Here is a 10,723-nt window from a genome sequence, read left to right on the forward strand (position 1 = left end):
GCGTGGGGTTGTTTTTGTTCTCTGTGTGTGTGTTTATTATTGGCGAATGGTTTGTCTGGATGAGGTGTTGTTTTCAATGAAGGCACATGTGTTTTTGTTGTTGTAGGAATGTTTTGGTTTTGCTTGGTTTTGTTTGGCATGCTTCAGTTATATAGTTGGCGTTGGCGTGGGCTGTTGCATCTTTTTAGCAAGTATGTAACAAGGGAATATAAAGGTATGGAATATTTTGGTTTTTTTTAGACATATGTATATTGGTGTTTGTTTATTAAAACTTTGAAATGAAAGTTATTAATATTTTAGCGATGAGACGTACGATGGCGAAGTGATGATCGGTAGCTTAAAAAAAAGTTATTAAGAATGTTCAATATTTAGGAAAAAAATGCTGATATGGAAAGTATATTGAAATTGTTTTATCTAATTTAATTTTTATTATTCAATGTAAAAAATAAATATTCAATTTCAGAGTAACTCCAGATGAATTTGGAAAATTGTTTGTGACACCTCAGCGTATAGTTTAATGATAAATAGGTAAGAGTTCTTTTTCAATGTGGTTTTCTTTTAAAAAATAATATTCTTTATGTATATTATTATTTGCTAATTATTATTATTATTTTTTTTTAACAAGTTTCATGTTTTTCTTTGTTGTAAAAAATATCTAAGTTAAGAGCAACCCCAGATGGATTCGGGCAAATTTTTATATTTCTCCTCAGCATATAATTTAATAGAGAAGTGGTAAGTTTTCTTTTAAAAATTGGCTTTCTTCTCACTAGAATATTTACGTTTTAATGACATTTTTATTGTCAAAAATTACAGGTTTTAATACCTTATTTTAGTATTACTTTAATTAAATATTTTTGGAAAATTTTTGTTACACCTCAGCATATCGTTTAATCATAAATTGGTAAGTATTCTTTTTAAAATGTGGTGTTCTTTTAAAAAGGATATTTTTTATTTATATCATTATTTGCTAATTATTATTATTTTTTTTTTTTTGAAACTAGTTTAATGTTTTTCTTTGTTGTAAAAAAAATATTTAATTTCAGAGCAACCCCAAGATGGATTCGGGCATATTTTTATATTCCTCCTCAGCGTATAATTTAATAGAGCAGTGGTAAGTTTTCTTTTAAAATTTGGCTTTCTGTTCACTAGAATATTTAAATTTTTATGGCCTTTTTATTATCAAAATTATATGTTTTTAATACCTTATTTTAGTATTACTATAATCAAATATTTTTGGATACAAATTTAATATTTTTATTGTAAAAAACAAATATTTAACTTCAGAACAACAATTTGGAAACATTTTTATGAATTGGTAAGCTTTCTTTAACATTCTTTTAACCAGAATATTTAGTTTTTTTATGCATATTATTTCTTTAATTAATTTTTTTTGAAACCAATTTAATGTTTTCTATTTAATGTAAAAAATAAATATTTTATTTCAGATTATCCCCAAATGAATTTCGATAACTTTTTAACCTCAGTGTACAATTTAATAGAGAATTGGTAAGTTTTATATTAAAACTTTGGCTTTTTTTTGACAAGAATATTTATTGTATTATGTCCTTCACATCGATAACAACACAGTTTTATGAGTTAATATATTACTTAATTCATTATTTCTCTAATTGTTTCAGGTACAAACTTTATGAGGTACGTTTATCTAAGAAAAGTTGAATTCCTTACACCATTTAATAAAATGCCCCCAAATATGGTAAGTTACAAGCTAATTTAAAGATATTAAAAATTATATTTTATTACATGTTAATTTTTAACAATTTTCATTATTCCTTCCATTTTTTCAGCAAGATATGTGAATATACTAACGATGAATAAAAAACTAAGGAAAAGTCAAAATGTCCAAATAGCGAGTTAAAATAAACTACTTTCTTGTTCCACGTGGTCATAATTTTTATTCACAAAAACATTGTATTAAGAACTCTCATCATAAGTTTTTATAATAAAGTACTTTTGCTTAAAGAAAGTTGAATTTTAATGTATGAAAATGTTCATAATAGTAAAACGGGTTGTTCTTCCTTTAATTATTTAATTTCTCTGTACTGTGGAATGATTGATGTAAAAATAGTTTAGTCGTCGACATTTTAAGGAGACTGTCAACCACTTTTTATTATCGGGTTTCCCAAAAAATAAGCAGGTAAACCAAAATAATACTGACTTTTTAACTTGGTAGGGGTATATAAATCTTATGGTGTTGTAAAAATGAACTAAAATACAATGTTATAGATTAACTAAAATTTAAGAGAATTATAAACTAGACAAGTTGAAAAAAATTTTAAGGGCTAAATCATGGTCAATATTACTACAGTTTAGTTCATTTTGCAATGGAAAAGGGTTCACTGTTTTTTCAGTGCACATTCCTCATCAGCATCCCCTACTTGCAGCAAAACTATCAACCAATTATCAGAATAAATTCAGGCAGTTCATTAAACCCAACAATAAACCACACTTGAACCCTCCGAAAAAAGGCTTTACATTGATAGCCGGTTTATGCCGAAATAAATTCGTACAAACATCTCTCTTTTTCTTTGCCACCATGAAATCAAAATTCAGCCTTTAAAAGGACAAAGTTAACACCAGATTCAATCGAATTACACGCCGCAGTGATAGAAAACTTGACCTGAACATAGCGCGAGAACGGATCCAACGCATATTGAAATATTAGCTTGGACTAAAGTCATTGTCATATTCAAAAACAATGCAAGAGCTCACCGATGTACAAAAACAGTTAGAGTGGAAAGATCCGTGGAGTTGCTTCGCTTGCACGTAAGTGGCAAATTATCGAATTTGGTTTTCTCCGAGAAGAAGCCACTCCCATTTGAGGAGGTTATGAACAGACAAAGGTTAGGTTAGGTTAGGTGCCAGCTTATATATCAGACTCACTTAGACTATTCAGTCCATTGTGATACCACAGTGGTGAACTTCTCTCTTATCACTGAGTTACCCGATTCCATGTTTAGCTCAATGACAAGGGACCTCCTTATTATAGCCGAGTCCGAACGGCGTTCCACATTACAGTGAAACCACTTAGAGAAGCTTTGAAACCCTCAGAAATGTCACCAGCATTACTGAGGTGGGATAATCTACCGCTGAAAAACTTTTTGGTGTTCCGTCGAAGCAGGAATTGAACCCACGACCTTGTGTATGCAAGGCGGGCATGCTAACCATTGCACCACGGTGGTTCTGGTGAACAAACAAAAAGATCGGATTTACTTGTCAAATAAGTTAGATAAAAAATTGGGCACCACAACACACGCATCGGGAAAATGTCATAAAGATAGTATTGAATCCTGGGGCATAAAAACATTTTAGCCCCAGACCATGGACATTCCAACAGGACTCAGAACCATCGCACTTAACATCGCACGCGTCAACCAAGAATGACTTAAAAAGAAGATTCCTCGCGGAGGTTCCTTAACCGCGGTATTGCTACCAGAAACTCACCATTTCGGACAAATCTAATCAGACCTTCTAAAATGTCTTATATGTAGCAAATGCGCTTGTTGACATCATTAAACATCATACGACTTCTGTATCGCATGACTTTCTGTACCCCCAAAGAAGGAGATTTGCGAGGTCTTTTTAGGAAAGCGAAACGCATTCCGGTTAAAAACTTAATTTAAAATGTTGGTGTAAGTTATGATACAATTTCCATTGACACTTTCAGGCCCCATGCATCCTCCCACTGGATTACTGTTGCTGCTTCTCTGCTGTGCAGATGATGCGATACAATTGTATTTCATTTAAATGAATAAAATGAAAGTTATTTTATTGTAACCTAAGGCCATTTAAATGGCCTATCATGTCACGCAATGTTTACATCTTCCTCATTGTTGGCCTATGTATCCATAGGGATATTCGCCGTATTTGTTGAAAATTTTATGTGAAAACAATTCACATGAATTGCATAAAGCCACACATCAAAAGAATGCAACATTTTCCAAATCCACTCCGCGGCGTCCTCATCGCCCTCTACCGCAATATTGAACTACATGAGTTTGAATGTTTCATCGTTGCAATAACAATATTACATTTGGCCGATAATTAACTTTTTAGTAATTTTTTATTTTTGTTTTTTTTTTTTCATGACATCAGCCAACATCCATGGTCAAGACCAACGATATGCGAATGACATTAAAAAGGGGAATGAGGATAATCCAGAATTGTTTGTTGGTACAATGCAAAAAATTAACCAATTGTTTACTTAGCCAATTTAATATGTTCTCTTCAATTAACCTCGCCAGAAATGTAGGATTTTTGATGTTGGTATGTAGCAAGCCGTTGGACGTTTTGGGAATAATTTTATTATGGCTCAAAACATTGACCTGACCTGGTGTAGTGGCAGCCCGTTATTTTAGGCTCACTTTGACAATTCACAGCATTGTGAGTGCTGCCGGATTATATGTTTAGCATAATGACATGATAGGTCCCTTGTCCCTTCTCTATAGATGAATCCGAACGGCGTTTCACATTACGGTGTAACCACTTAGAAAAGCTTTGAAACACTCAGAAATGTTACCGGCATTACTGAGAGGGGATAATCTAAAATTGGAAAACTTTTTGGTATGCAAGTGGCTCAGGCAGAGATGTCATGGAACTTTTGCTGGCGATTGATGCTTTCTATAAAAATGAGGTCCCTTGTCATTGGGCTTAACATGGAATCGGGCAGCACTCAGTGATAAGAGAGAAGTTCACCAATGTGGTATCACAATGGACTGAATAGTGTAAGTGAGCCTGATACATCGGGCTGCCACCTAACCTAACCTTGTCAGCAGGAATCTGAATCTTTCTATCACCAAATTGATAGAATCCATTCAATTTTCACGTCAAGGACTAAAGAGGTGAATCAAGAGTTCGACATCCACTTTCGTGGCCACAGCATTCCTAGGTGCACTAAAACCATGGTTGTCACGTGACATTCGATAACCTTTTCGTCTTTGGTAAACACACTGAAATGGTTTCTAAAATCTTTGGAAGTAGAAACAAGATCCCGAAGACATTGGCTGTTGGTACCACTTGGGGGGAGATAAAGATCTTCGATTCGATTGAACGTCTCCTTATTGAATATGTGGTATTCGTTTAGACTCCCAGTATTTACTATGCAGAATACTGCGTTGTAGATTTCCACTGGGTGTCACTCTAAAACCACGGAACAACATCTGTACCATGAAGCCAAAATACTCTCCTCTGTGAGGCAACTTAGCAACCTCCTTACCATTCGAATCAATTCATCCTCTGAAAGATCCAACGCCACTACATAGAGAAACAGGATCGGTATTATCTCAGCTAGGTCTGGTTTCTCTGGGTACCTAAACCTCTCACTTTTGAACGCACAAATTCAAGATAAATGCTAGAAATTCGCATCACAATACGAGGTATCTATTAGAGGTGTGCACGTGACACGAAATTGTCGTGACTCACGAACATTTGCGTGACTCACGCGTGAGTCGTGAGTCACGCTGACGGCAACGGCGTGAGTGTGCGTGAACGTGACTAACCAACCAAATGTCGTGCGTGAGTCACGAAAATAATATCTTCGTGAGTGTGCGTGAGTAACGAATTTCGGAAAAACACGCTCACGAAAATAATCCCGCTTACGAACATGACATGCTTACGAGTTGAATTCATTTATAATTTTAGTGACATACTAGGTGGTAACGCACTCGATTTTAACCATACTCATGTTTTCAGTCAGGTTCTATAGGTAAATCACTCATAAAATTATTCGTGAGTCACGACATGTTTCGTGAGTCACGATATTTTTCGTGAGTCATGACATTTAAAAGATTTTCGTGCGTGAGTGTGCGTGAGTATAAATTTTCTTTTCGTGAGCGTGCGTGACCGTGAGTCCTACCAAAAAATATCGTGCGTGAGTGTGCGTGAATAAGATTTCTCCGTCGTGAGTGTGCGTGAGCGTGAGCATAATATTACTCACGTGCACACCTCTAGTATCTATTCGCGTGTCGTGTGAGCACTGGCTGGGTCTCGTTGGCTTATTATGATTATGCGGCCCCCTATTTGGCCTCCCAGTCTACACAAAAATCAATGCAGGGACCTATATACAGTACAGAATACTGCGCTGCCGATTGCCGCGCGAAGTCACTGTACGACATCGGAACAACATTTACAACATGAGTCAAAAATGCACCTAACAAAGTGTAAGTGGTTAAACCACCAGCCCCAATCCATTTCCAGGAGGGCATCCTCTGAAAGCGCTAAGGCCATCCGATTTGATTTCAGAAAAGAAATCAATTAGTCACCTTAGGTTACGTTAGGTTAGGTGGCAGCCCGATGTATCAGGCTCACTTAGACTATTCAGTTCACTGTGATACCACATTGGTTAACTTCTCTCTTATCACTGAGTGCTGCCCGATTCCATGTTAAGCTCAATGACAAGGGACCTCCTGTTTATAGCCGAGTTCGAACGGCGTTCCACATTACAGTGAAACCACTTAGAGAAGCTTTGAAACCCTCAGAAATGTCACCAGCATTACTGAGGTGGGATAATCCACCGCTGAAAAACTTTTTGGTGTTCGGTCGAAGCAGGAATCGAACCCACGACCTTGTGTATGCAAGGCGGGCATGCTAACCATTGCACCACGGTGGCTCCGATTTGTTTTCAGAAAGGACATCAATTAGTCACCTGATAGGCGATGACCTTGATGAGGGAATAAGCCCATCATTTGAGACTGTGTGTGAGAGATGGTTGCCTAGAGAAAACGGATTGGTGATATATCACTTTAATCTAGTTCCTCCAGGTACCTAAAGCCCTACTTATTAACTCAAAAATTTAAGATAAATACTTCACAACACGAGGTATCTCCTTGCGTGTCATGCAGAATCAGGAAACCTGAAACCAAACTCAATCTAAACTCGTCCAGTAGAGGCAGCTCGCTCTCTCGACCAGCATGTACTACTAGTTTATGCGGGGACCCGATTCATCTATTACAGAAATATTTCTTTGCATATTTTCAGGCACAACAATTTCCTGCTTGATAACGCTATGGTTTGAGAAGGACAAAGTGGTCAAAATTTTAATATTGATTGTATGATGAGGCACTGATCACTTCCGGAACAAAATTGCTCCAAAAAAAAGGGAATGGAATCAAAAGTTGCACTACATGGCAACACTATGTGTCAACGCTCAACAGTTCTCAAAATTATAGTATCGTACATTAGTTCGATTTTATATTAAGGCAAACTTCAAATATCGGACACAACGGTTTGATTTTATGTTAGGACACCGATCATTTCCGTAATTTTAAAGGGAACCGGGAGCAAATTTTACTTACTAAAACTATAGCAATAAAATCGAAATTAACTAAAAAGTGTCACGATATGGAAAAAAGTGGCACAAATTTGTCAACGCTTAAAACAAGTGGCAAATTTCCCACTAAAATCTCACAATGGTGACATTGCTTGGAGTAAACGATGACCTCGATTGAATCCAAGCGCATAGTTTACCATCGATAAACACTGGTCCTTGACGGAGCTTCATCGCCGAAAATTGCATGAAGTTCATTAATGCACCGATAGAACTATCAGTTGGCAGATTGCAACACTAGGGTTTGCCAAATCCCGGCAAAATAAAAGGCAATCGTCGTAGATGCTTAAAGAGTTAAACTTACTTTTTCTCTCCATGTATATTGATGGTTAACCCATTGTCTTTTGGCTCATAAACGGCATCACACATTTCTGTACTACATATGGGTGCACTTGTCAACTCTTTCATTTATTAATTTTAATCTGGCGCTATCATATTTTACCGGCCAAATTTAATGAAGGCTTGGCATTTTATCTGGCTTTAGAGCATAAACCAAAAACAAAATATTTATGAAGGAGAAAGGGGATCAAATCCACAGATCACTGGCAACATTTTAACTGAACTCAATGGAACATTTCAGACACTTCAGATAAACTAAAAACCGAGATTTCCTCTCAGAAACGCTGATGTCTGCTTCTGTTGGAAATCGAAAACGCTTGTTGTGGTTATCAATTCATTCGAGGATATTTTAAATAACGAAAACAAAAAACACAGAACATTCAACCATATAGATATGCTTGATAGGCCTCGCTGATGATTATTTATGCAAAGTTAACATTGAATTTATTTTGATTCCCAATTGGAGGCCAAAAGCCATATCAAAAAGTATAGGAAATCCTTTAAAATATTCATATTTTTGTGGTAGCCAGCAAACCAGCCAAATCAATGCGTGACATACTCATGCATATATTTATTGGCCTTGTCATAGGCTCTAAATGAATTAAAATGCCAAAAAAGGATTTCATTTGCGTTTATGGGCGTGTGTGTGTGTGAATGTGTGAATCGTCACCATGGTTGCCACTCGAGCCAAACTTAATATACTAAAACTTTAAGAAAATTTTATCAAACAACTAACAAATTTCTTTAACGGTTTTGACCAATTTTTTTGGCTATTATGAAACAATGTTTTTATGGAAAAATTTGTTATAGATAATTTTCTATTCAACAGATTTTTTTAATTTTCTCTTTTATAGAAAATTTTGCCAACATTTTATTTTTATAGAACAATTTATCAACAATTTATTTGTATAGAAATTATTGTCAAAATTTTATCTCTATAGAAAATTTTGTCAAAATTTTATCTCTATAGAAAATTTTGTCAAAATTTTATCTCTATAGAAAATTTTGTCAAACTTTTATCTCTATAGAAAATTTTGTAAAAATTTTATTTCTGTGGAAAATTTTGTCAAAGTTTTATTTGTATAGAAAATGTTGTCAAAATTTTATTTGTATACCATAGTTTGTCAAAATTTTATTTCTATAGAAAATTTTGTAAAAATTGTATTTCTATAGAAAATTTTGAAAAAATTGTATTTCAATAGAAAATTTTGTCAAAATTTTATTTCTATAGAATATATTACCAAAATTTTTTTTCTATAGACAATTTTCTCTAAGTTTTATTTCTATAGCAAATTTCCTGAAAATTTTATTTGTGTGGAAAATGTCTCAAAATTTTATCTCTATAGAAAATTTTGTCAACATTTTATGTCTATAGAAAATTTTGTCAAAATTTTATCTCTATAGAAAATTTTGTCAAAATTTTATCTCTATAGAAAATTTTGTCAAAATTTTATCTCGATAGAAAATTTTGTCAAAATTTTATCTCTATAGAAATTTTGTCAAAATTTTATTTCTATAGAAAATTTTGTCAAAATTTTATTTCTATAGAAAATTTTACCAACATTTTATTTCTATAGAAAACTTTGTCAAAATTTTATCTCTTTAGAAACTTTGTCAAAATTTTATCTCTATAGAAAATTTTGTCAAAATTTTATCTCTATAGAAAATTTTGTCAAAATTTTATCTCTATAGAAAATTATGTCTAAATTTTATCTCTATAGAAAATTTTGTCAAAATTTTATCTATAGAAAATTTTGTCAAAATTTTATCTCTATAGAAAATTTTGTCAAAATTTTATCTCTATAGAAAATTATGTCAAAATTTTATCTCTATAGAAAATTTTGTGAAAATTTTATATCTATAGAAAATTTTGTGAAAATTGTATCTCTTTAGAAAATTTTGTCAAAATTTTATCTCTATAGGAAATTTTTTCAAAATTTTATCTCTATAGAAAATTTTGTGAAAATTTTATCTCTATAGAAAATTTTGTGAAAATTTTATCTCTATAGAAAATTTTGTGAAAATTTTATCTCTTTAGAAAATTTTGTCAACATTTTATGTCTATAGAAAATTTTGTCAAAATTTTATCTCTATAGAAAATTTTGTCAAAATTTTATCTCTATAGAAAATTTTGTTAAAATTTTATCTCTATAGAAAATTTTGTCAAAATTTTATCTCTATAGAAAATTTTGTCAAAATTTTATCTCTATAGAAAATTTTGTGAAAATTTTATCTCTTTAGAAAATTTTGTCAACATTTTATGTCTGTAGAAAATTTTGTCAAAATTTTATCTCTATAGAAAATTTTGTCAAAATTTTATCTCTTTAGAAACTTTGTCAAAATTTTATCTCTATAGAAAATTTTGTCAAAATTTTATCTCTATAGAAAATTTTGTCAAAATTTTATCTCTATAGAAAATTATGTCTAAATTTTATCTCTATAGAAAATTTTGTCAAAATTTTATCTATAGAAAATTTTGTCAAAATTTTATCTCTATAGAAAATTTTGTCAAAATTTTATCTCTATAGAAAATTATGTCAAAATTTTATCTCTATAGAAAATTTTGTGAAAATTTTATATCTATAGAAAATTTTGTGAAAATTGTATCTCTTTAGAAAATTTTGTCAAAATTTTATCTCTATAGGAAATTTTTTCAAAATTTTATCTCTATAGAAAATTTTGTGAAAATTTTATCTCTATAGAAAATTTTGTGAAAATTTTATCTCTATAGAAAATTTTGTGAAAATTTTATCTCTTTAGAAAATTTTGTCAACATTTTATGTCTATAGAAAATTTTGTCAAAATTTTATCTCTATAGAAAATTTTGTCAAAATTTTATCTCTATAGAAAATTTTGTTAAAATTTTATCTCTATAGAAAATTTTGTCAAAATTTTATCTCTATAGAAAATGTTGTCAAAGTTTTATCTCTATAGAAAATTGTGTCAAAATGTTATTTCTATAGAAATTTTTGTCAAAATTTTATCTCTATAGAAAATTTTGTCAAAATTTTATCTCTATAGAAAATTTTGTCAAAATTTTAT

This window comes from Haematobia irritans, chromosome 5 (genome assembly GCF_050003625.1).
Source record: "Haematobia irritans isolate KBUSLIRL chromosome 5, ASM5000362v1, whole genome shotgun sequence".
NCBI lineage: Eukaryota > Metazoa > Arthropoda > Insecta > Diptera > Muscidae > Haematobia > Haematobia irritans.